The following is a 10,765-nucleotide window of genomic DNA, read 5'->3' on the forward strand; positions in this document are numbered from 1 at the left end:
GTGATGGATGAATGAGGAGACGGTGTGGAGCTCAGTCAGTTGAGGTATAAGTTAGTGACGGACGAATGAGGACACGGTGTGGAGCTCAGTAAGTTGAGGTTTAAGTTAGTGATGGATGAATGAGGACACGGTGTGCAGCTCAGTAAGTTGTGGATTTGTTAGTGATGGATGAATGAGAACACGGTGTGGAGCTCAGTAAGTTGAGGTATAAGTTAGTGATGGATGAATGAGGACACGGAGTGGAGCTCAGTAAGTTGAGGTATAAGTTAGTGATGGATGAATGAGGAGACGGTGTGGAGCTCAGTCAGTTGAGGTATAAGTTAGTGACGGACGAATGAGGACACGGTGTGGAGCTCAGTAAGTTGAGGTATAAGTTAGTGATGGATGAATGAGGACACGGTGTGGAGCTCAGTAAGTTCAGGTATAAGTTAGTGATGGATGAATGAGGACACGGAGTGGAGCTCAGTAAGTTGAGGTATAAGTTAGTGATGGATGAATGAGGACACTGAGTGGAGCTCAGTAAGTCGAGGTATAAGTTAGTGATGGATGAATGAGGACACGGAGTGGAGCTCAGTAAGTTCAGGTATAAGTTAGTGATGGATGAATGAGGACACGGAGTGGAGCTCAGTAAGTTAAGGTATAAGTTAGTGATGGATGAATGAGGGCATGGAGTGGAGCTCAGTAAGTTGAGGTATAAGTTAGTGATGGATGAATGAGGAAACGGTGTGGAGCTCAGTACGTTGTGATATAAGTTAGTGATGGATGAATGAGGACACGGTGTGGAGCTCAGTCAGTTGAGGTATAAGTTAGTAATGGATGAATGAGGACACGGTGTGGAGCACAGTCAGTTGAGGTATAAGTTTGTGATGGATGAATGAGGACACGGTGTGGAGCTCAAGTAAGTTGAGGTATAAGTTAGTGATGGATGAATGAGGACACGGAGTGGAGCTGAGAAAGTTGAGGTATAAGTTAGTGATGGATGAATGAGGACTCGGTGTGGAGCTCAGTAAGTTGAGGTATAAGTTAGTGATGGATGAATGAGGACACGGTGTGGAGCTCAGTAAGTTGAGGTATTAGTTTGTGATGGATGAATGAGGACACGGTGTGGAGCTCAAGTAAGTTGTGGCATAAGTTAGTGATGGATGAATGAGGGCACGGTGTGGAGCTCAGTCTGTTGTGGTATAAGTTAGTGATGGATGAATGAGGACACGGAGTGGAGCTCAGTAAGTTGTGGTATAAGTAAGTGATGGATGAATGAGGACACGGAGTGGAGCTCAGTAAGTTGAGGTATAAGTTAGTGACGGATGAATGAGGACTCGGTGTGGAGCTCAGTAAGTTGAGGGATAAGTTAGTGATGGATGAATGAGGACACGGTGTGGAGCTCATTCAGTTGAGGTATAAGTTAGTGATGGATGAATGAGGACACGGAGTGGAGCTCAGTAAGTTGAGGTATAAGTTAGTGATGGATGAATGAGGACTCGGTGTGGAGCTCAGTAAGTTGAGGAATAACTTAGTGATGGATGAATGAGGACACGGTGTGGAGCTCAATAAGTTGAGGTATAAGTTAGTGATGGATGAATGAGGACACGGAGTGGAGCTCAGTAAGTTGAGGTATAAGTTAGTGATGGATGAATGAGGACACGGTGTGGAGCTCAGTAAGTTGAGGTATAAGTTAGTGATGGATGAATGAGGACACGGAATGGAGCTCAGTAAGTTGAGGTATATTTTAGTGATGGATGAATGAGGGCACGGTGTGGAGCTCAGTAAGTTGAGGTATTAGTTAGTGATGGATGAATGAGGACACGGAGTGGAGCTTAGTAAGTTGAGGGATAAGTTAGTGATGGATGAATGAGGGCACGGAGTGGAGCTGAGTAAGTTGAAGTATAAGTTAGTGATGCATAAATGAGGACACGGAGTGGAGCTCAGTAAGTTGAGGTATAAGTTAATGATGGATGAATGAGGACACGGAGTGGAGCTCAGTCAGTTGAGGTATTAGTTAGTGATGGATGAATGAGGGCACCGAGTGAAGCCCAGTTAGTTGAGGTATAAGTTAGTGATGGATGAATGAGGACGCGGAGTGGAGCTCTGTACGTTGAGGTATAAGTTAGTGATGGATGAATGAGGACACGGTGTGGAGCTCAGTAAGTTCAGGTATAAGTTAGTGATGGATGAATGAGGACACGGAGTGGAGCTCAGTAAGTTGAGGTATAAGTTAGTGATGGTTGAATGAGGACACGGTGTGGAGCTGAGTAAGTTGAGGTATAAGTTAGTGATGGATGAATGAGGACACGGAGTGGAGCTCAGTAAGTTGTGGTATAAGTAAGTGATGGATGAATGAGGACACGGAGTGGAGCTCAGTAAGTTGAGGTATAAGTTAGTGACGGATGAATGAGGACTCGGTGTGGAGCTCAGTAAGTTGAGGGATAAGTTAGTGATGGATGAATGAGGACACGGTGTGGAGCTCATTCAGTTGAGGTATAAGTTAGTGATGGATGAATGAGGACACGGAGTGGAGCTCAGTAAGTTGAGGTATAAGTTAGTGATGGATGAATGAGGACTCGGTGTGGAGCTCAGTAAGTTGAGGAATAACTTAGTGATGGATGAATGAGGACACGGTGTGGAGCTCAATAAGTTGAGGTATAAGTTAGTGATGGATGAATGAGGACACGGAGTGGAGCTCAGTAAGTTGAGGTATAAGTTAGTGATGGATGAATGAGGACACGGTGTGGAGCTCAGTAAGTTGAGGTATAAGTTAGTGATGGATGAATGAGGACACGGAATGGAGCTCAGTAAGTTGAGGTATATTTTAGTGATGGATGAATGAGGGCACGGTGTGGAGCTCAGTAAGTTGAGGTATTAGTTAGTGATGGATGAATGAGGACACGGAGTGGAGCTTAGTAAGTTGAGGGATAAGTTAGTGATGGATGAATGAGGGCACGGAGTGGAGCTGAGTAAGTTGAAGTATAAGTTAGTGATGCATAAATGAGGACACGGAGTGGAGCTCAGTAAGTTGAGGTATAAGTTAATGATGGATGAATGAGGACACGGAGTGGAGCTCAGTCAGTTGAGGTATTAGTTAGTGATGGATGAATGAGGGCACCGAGTGAAGCCCAGTTAGTTGAGGTATAAGTTAGTGATGGATGAATGAGGACGCGGAGTGGAGCTCTGTACGTTGAGGTATAAGTTAGTGATGGATGAATGAGGACACGGTGTGGAGCTCAGTAAGTTCAGGTATAAGTTAGTGATGGATGAATGAGGACACGGAGTGGAGCTCAGTAAGTTGAGGTATAAGTTAGTGATGGTTGAATGAGGACACGGTGTGGAGCTGAGTAAGTTGAGGTATAAGTTAGTGATGGATGAATGAGGACAAGGTGTGGACCTCAAGTAAGTTGAGGTATAAGTTAGTGATGGATGAATGAGGACACGGTGTGGAGCTCAAGTAAGTTGAGGTATAAGTTAGTGATGGATGAATGAGGACATGGTGTGGAGCTCAGTAAGTTGTGGTATAAGTTAGTGATGGACGAATGAGGACACGGTGTGGAGCTCAGTAAGTTGAGGTATAAGTTAGTGATGGACGAATGAGGGCACGGTGTGGAGCTCAGTAAGTTGAGGTATATCTTAGTGATGGATGAATGAGGTCACGGAGTGGAGCTCAGTAAGTTGAGGTGTAAGTTAGTGATGGATGAATGAGGACACGGAGTGGAGCTTAGTAAGTTGAGGCATTAGTAAGTGATGGATGAATGAGGACACGGAGTGGAGCTCAGTAAGTTGAGGTATTAGTTAGTGATGGACGAATGAGGACACGGTGTGGAGCTCAGTAAGTTGAGGCATAAGTTAGTGATGGACGAATGAGGGCACGGTGTGGAGCTCAGTAAGTTGAGGTATATCTTAGTGATGGATGAATGAGGTCACGGAGTGGAGCTCAGTAAGTTGAGGTGTAAGTTAGTGATGGATGAATGAGGACACGGAGTGGAGCTCAGTAAGTTGAGGTATTAGTTAGTGATGGACGAATGAGGACACGGTGTGGAGCTCAGTAAGTTGAGGTATAAGTTAGTGATGGACGAATGAGGGCACGGTGTGGAGCTCAGTAAGTTGAGGTATATCTTAGTGATGGATGAATGAGGACACGGTGTGGAGCTCAGTCAGTTGAGGAATAAGTTAGTGATGGATGAATGAGGACACGGAGTGGAGCTCAGTAAGTTGAGGTATAAGTTAGTGATGGATGAATGAGGACACGGAGTGGAGCTCAGTAAGTTGAGGTATAAGTTAGTGATGGATGAATGAGGACTCGGTGTGGAGCTCACGAAGTTGAGGTATAAGTTAGTGATGGATGAATGAGGACACGGTGTGGAGCTCAGTACGTTGAGGTATAATTTGGTGATGGATGAATGAGGACACGGAGTGGAGCTCAGTAACTTGAGGTATAAGTTAGTGATGGATGAATGAGGGCACGGTGTGGAGCTCAGTAAGTTGAGGTATTAGTTAGTGATGGATGAATGAGGACACGGTGTGGAGCTCAAGTAAGTTGTGGTATAAGTTAGTGGTGGATGAATGAGGGCACGGAGTGGAGCTCAGTAAGTTGAGGTATATGTTAGTGATGGATGAATGAGGGCACGGAGTGGAGCTCAGTAAGTTGTGGTATAAGATAGTGATGGATGAATGAGGGCACGGTGTGGAGCTCAGCCTGTTGTGGTATAACTTAGTGATGGATGAATGAGGACACGGAGTGGAGCTCAGTAAGTTGAGGTATAAGTTAGTGATGGATGAATGAGGGCACGGAGTGGAGCTCAGTAATTTAAGGTATAAGTTAGTGATGGATGATTGAGGAAACGGTGTGGAGCTCAGTAAGTTGAGGTATAAGTTATTGATGGACGAATGAGGACACGGTGTGGAGCTCACTCAGTTGAGGTATAAGTTAGTGATGGATGAATGAGGACACGGTGTGGAGCTCAGTCAGTTGAGGTATAAGTTAGTGATGGACGAATGAGGACACGGTGTGGAGCTCAGTAAGTTGAGGTATAAGTTAGTGATGGATGAATGAGGACACGGCGTGGAGCTCAGTAAGTTGAGGTATAAGTTAGTGATGGACGAATGAGGACACGGTGTGGAGCTCAGTAAGTTGAGGTATAAGTTAGTGATGGACGAATGAGGACACGGCGTGGAGCTCCAGTAAGTTGAGGTATTAGTTAGTGATGGATGAATGAGGACACGGAGTGGAGCTCAGTAAGTTGAGGTATAAGTTAGTGATGGACGAATGAGGACACGGTGTGGAGCTCAGTAAGTTGAGGTATAAGTTAGTGATGGACGAATGAGGACACGGTGTGGAGCTCAGACAGTTGAGGTATAAGTTAGTGATGGGTGAATGAGGACTCGGTGTGGAGCTCAGTAAGTTGTGGTATAAGTTAGTGATGGATGAATGAGGACACGGTGTGGAGCTCAGTAAGTTGAGGTATATCTTAGTGATGGATGAATGAGGACACGGTGTGGAGCTCAGTAAGTTGTGGTATAAGTTAGTGATGGATGAATGAGGACACGGTGTGGAGCTCAGTAAGTTGAGGTATATCTTAGTGATGGATGAATGAGGACACGGTGTGGAGCTCAGTCAGTTGAGGAATAACTTAGTGATGGATGAATGAGGACACGGAGTGGAGCTCAGTAACTTGAGGTATAAGTTCGTGATGGATGAATGAGGACACGGAGTGGAGCTCAGTAAGTTGAGGTATAAGTTAGTGATGGGTGAATGAGGACTCGGAGTGGACCTCAGTACGTTGAGGTATAATTAGTGATGGATGAATGAGGACACGGAGTGGAGCTCAGTACGTTGAGGTATAAGTTAGTGATGGATGAATGAGGACACGGAATGGAGCTCAGTAAGTTGAGGTATAAGTTAGTGATGGATGAATGAGGGCACGGTGTGGAGCTCAGTAAGTTGAGGTATTAGTTAGTGATGGATGAATGAGGACACGGAGTGGAGCTTAGTAAGTTGAGGTATAAGTTAGTGATGGATGAATGAGGGCACGGAGTGGAGCTGAGTAAGTTGAAGAATAAGTTAGTGATGCATAAATGAGGACACGGAGTGGAGCTCAGTAAGTTGAGGTATAAGTTAATGATGGATGAATGAGGACACGGAGTGGAGCTCAGTCAGTTGAGGTATCAGTTAGTGATGGATGAATGAGGGCACCGAGTGAAGCCCAGTTAGTTGAGGTATAAGTTAGTGATGGATGAATGAGGACGCGGAGTGGAGCTCTGTACGTTGAGGTATAAGTTAGTGATGGATGAATGAGGACACGGTGTGGAGCTCAGTAAGTTGAGGTATAAGTTAGTGATGGTTGAATGAGGACACGGTGTAGAGCTGAGTAAGTTGAGGTATAAGTTAGTGATGGATGAATGAGGACACGGCGTGGAGCTCCAGTAAGTTGAGGTATTAGTTAGTGATGGATGAATGAGGACACGGTGTGGAGCTCAAGTAAGTTGAGGTATAAGTTAGTGATGGATGAATGAGGACATGGTGTGGAGCTCAGTAAGTTGTGGTATAAGTTAGTGATGGATGAATGAGGACACGGTGTGGAGCTCAAGTAAGTTGAGGTATAAGTTAGTGATGGATGAATGAGGACACGGAGTGGAGCTTAGTAAGTTGAGGCATTAGTAAGTGATGGATGAATGAGGACACGGAGTGGAGCTCAGTAAGTTGAGGTATTAGTTAGTGATGGACGAATGAGGACACGGTGTGGAGCTCAGTAAGTTGAGGTATAAGTTAGTGATGGACGAATGAGGGCACGGTGTGGAGCTCAGTAAGTTGAGGTATATCTTAGTGATGGATGAATGAGGTCACGGAGTGGAGCTCAGTAAGTTGAGGTGTAAGTTAGTGATGGATGAATGAGGACACGGAGTGGAGCTCAGTAAGTTGAGGTATTAGTTAGTGATGGACGAATGAGGACACGGTGTGGAGCTCAGTAAGTTGAGGTATAAGTTAGTGATGGACGAATGAGGGCACGGTGTGGAGCTCAGTAAGTTGAGGTATATCTTTGTGATGGATGAATGAGGACACGGTGTGGAGCTCAGTCAGTTGAGGAATAAGTTAGTGATGGATGAATGAGGACACGGAGTGGAGCTCAGTAAGTTGAGGTATAAGTTAGTGATGGATGAATGAGGACACGGAGTGGAGCTCAGTAAGTTGAGGTATAAGTTAGTGATGGATGAATGAGGACTCGGTGTGGAGCTCACGAAGTTGAGGTAGAAGTTAGTGATGGATGAATGAGGACACGGTGTGGAGCTCAGTACGTTGAGGTATAAGTTAGTGATGGATGAATGAGGACACGGAGTGGAGCTCAGTAACTTGAGGTATAAGTTAGTGATGGATGAATGAGGGCACGGTGTGGAGCTCAGTAAGTTGAGGTATTAGTTAGTGATGGATGAATGAGGACACGGTGTGGAGCTCAAGTAAGTTGTGGTATAAGTTAGTGGTGGATGAATGAGGGCACGGAGTGGAGCTCAGTAAGTTGAGGTATATGTTAGTGATGGATGAATGAGGGCACGGAGTGGAGCTCAGTAAGTTGTGGTATAAGATAGTGATGGATGAATGAGGGCACGGTGTGGAGCTCAGTAAGTTGAGGTATAAGTTAGTGATGGATGAATGAGGACACGGAGTGGAGCTCAGTAAGTTGAGGTATAAGTTAGTGATGGATGAATGAGGGCACGGAGTGGAGCTCAGTAATTTAAGGTATAAGTTAGTGATGGATGATTGAGGAAACGGTGTGGAGCTCAGTAAGTTGAGGTATAAGTTAGTGATGGACGAATGAGGACACGGTGTGGAGCTCACTCAGTTGAGGTATAAGTTAGTGATGGATGAATGAGGACACGGTGTGGAGCTCAGTCAGTTGAGGTATAAGTTAGTGATGGACGAATGAGGACACGGTGTGGAGCTCAGTAAGTTGAGGTATAAGTTAGTGATGGATGAATGAGGACACGGCGTGGAGCTCCAGTAAGTTGAGGTATTAGTTAGTGATGGATGAATGAGGACACGGAGTGGAGCTCAGTAAGTTGAGGTATAAGTTAGTGATGGACGAATGAGGACACGGTGTGGAGCTCAGTAAGTTGAGGTATAAGTTAGTGATGGATGAATGAGGACACGGAGTGGAGCTCAGTAAGTTGAGGTATTAGTTAGTGATGGATGAATGAGGACACGGAGTGGAGCTCAGTAAGTTGAGGTATAAGTTAGTGATGGACGAATGAGGACACGGTGTGGAGCTCAGTAAGTTGAGGTATAAGTTAGTGATGGACGAATGAGGACACGGTGTGGAGCTCAGTCAGTTGAGGTATAAGTTAGTGATGGGTGAATGAGGACTCGAAGTGGAGCTCAGTAAGTTGAGGTATAAGATAGTGATGGATGAATGAGGACACGGAGTGGAGCTCAGTACGTTGAGGTATAAGTTAGTGATGAATGAATGAGGGCACGGTGTGGATCTCAGTAAGTTGAGGTATTAGTTAGTGATGGATGAATGAGGACACGGTGTGGAGCTCACTAAGTTGAGGTATAAGTTAGTGATGGATGAATGAGGACACGGAGTGGAGCTCAGTAAGTTGAGGTATAAGTTAGTGATGGATGAATGAGGACACGGTGTGGAGCTCAGTGAGTTGAGGTATAAGTTAGTGATGGATGAATGAGGGCACGATGTGGAGCTCAGTAAGTTGAGGTATAAGTTAGTGATGGATGAATGAGGACACGGAGTGGAGCTCAGTAAGTTGTGGTATAAGTTAGTGATGGATGAATGAGGACACGGTGTGGAGCTCAGTAAGTTGTGATAATAGTTAGTGATGGATGAATGAGGACACGGTGTGGAGCTCAGTAAGTTGTGGTATAAGTTCGTGATGGATGAATGAGGACTCAGTTTGGAGCTCAGTAAGTTGACGTATAAGTTAGTGATGGATGAATGAGGACACGGAGTGGAGCTCAGTAAGTTGAGGTATAAGTTAGTGATGGATGAATGAGGACACAGTGTGGAGCTCAGTAAGTTGAGGTATAAGTTAGTGATGGATGAATGAGGACACGGTGTGGAGCTCAGTAAGTTGAGGTATTAGTTCGTGATGGATGAATGAGGACTCGGAGTGGAGCTCAGCAAGTTGTGGATTAGTTAGTGATGGATGAATGAGGACACGGAGTGGAGCTCAGTAAGTTGTGGTATAAGTTAGTGATGGATGAATGAGGACACGGTGTGGAGCTCAGTAAGTTGTGGATTAGTTCGTGATGGATGAATGAGGACACGGAGTGGAGCTCAGTAAGTTGTGGTATAAGTTAGTGATGGATGAATGAGGACACGGTGTGGAGCTCACTAAGTTGTTGATTAGTTAGTGATGGATGAATGAGGGCACGGAGTGGAGCTCAGTAAGTTGTGGATTAGTTAGTGATGGATGAATGAGGGCACGGAGTGGAGCTCAGTAAGTTGAGGTATAAGTTAGTGATGGATGAATGAGGGCACGGAGTGGAGCTCAGTTAGTTGTGGATTAGTTAGTGATGGATGAATGAGGACACGGTGTGGAGCTCACTAAGTTGTGGATTAAGTTAGTGATGGATGAATCAGGACACGGAGTGGAGCTCAGTAAGTTGAGGTATAAGTTCGTGATGGATGATTGAGGACACGGTGTGGAGCTCAGTAAGTTGAGGTATAAGTTCGTGATGGATGATTGAGGACACGGTGTGGAGCTCAGTAAGTTGTGGATTAAGTTAGTGATGGATGAATCAGGACACGGAGTGGAGCTCAGTAAGTTGAGGTATTAGTTAGTGATGGATGAATGAGGACACGGTGTGGAGCTCAGTAAGTTGAGGTATTAGTTAGTGATGGATGAATGAGGGCACGGAGTGGAGCTCAGTAAGTTGTGGATTAGTTAGTGATGGATGAATGAGGACACGGTGTGGAGCTCAGTAAGTTGTGGATTAAGTTAGTGATGGATGAATCAGGACACGGAGTGGAGCTCAGTAAGTTGAGGTATTAGTTAGTGATGGATGAATGAGGACACGGTGTGGAGCTCAGTCAGTTGTGATAATAATTAGTGATGGATGAATGAGGACACGGTGTGGAGCTCAGTAAGTTGAGGTATTAGTTAGTGATGGATGAATGAGGACACGGCGTGGAGCTCAGTGAGTTGAGGTATACGTTAGTGATGGATGAATGAGGGCACGATGTGGAGCTCAGTAAGTTGAGGTATAAGTTAGTGATGGATGAATGAGGACACGGTGTGGAGCTCAATAAGTTGAGGTATAAGTTAGTGATGGATGAATGAGGACACGGAGTGGAGCTCATTAAGTTGTGGCATAAGTTAGTGATGGATGAATGAGGACACGGTGTGGAGCTCAGTAAGTTGTGATAATAGTTAGTGATGGATGAATGAGGACACGGAGTTGAGCTCAGTAAGTTGTGGTATAAGTTACTGATGGATGAATGAGGACACGGTGTGGAGCTCAGTAAGTTGAGGTATAAGTTAGTGATGGATGAATGAGGACACGGAGTGGAGCTCAGTAAGTTGTGGTATAAGTTAGTGATGGATGAATGAGGACACGGTGTGGTGTTCAGTAAGTTGTGATATAAGTTAGTGATGGATGAATGAGGACACGGTGTGGAGCTCAGTAAGTTGTGGATTAGTTCGTGATGGATGAATGAGGACTCAGTTTAGAGCTCAGTAAGTTGAGGTATTAGTTCGTGATGGATGAATGAGGACACCCTGTGGAGCTCACTAAGTTGTGGATTAGTTCGTGATGGATGAATGAGGG

This window comes from Carcharhinus amblyrhynchos, chromosome 22, assembly GCF_965287045.1.
Source record: "Carcharhinus amblyrhynchos chromosome 22, sCarAmb.v2.hapA, whole genome shotgun sequence".
Lineage (NCBI taxonomy): Eukaryota > Metazoa > Chordata > Chondrichthyes > Carcharhiniformes > Carcharhinidae > Carcharhinus > Carcharhinus amblyrhynchos.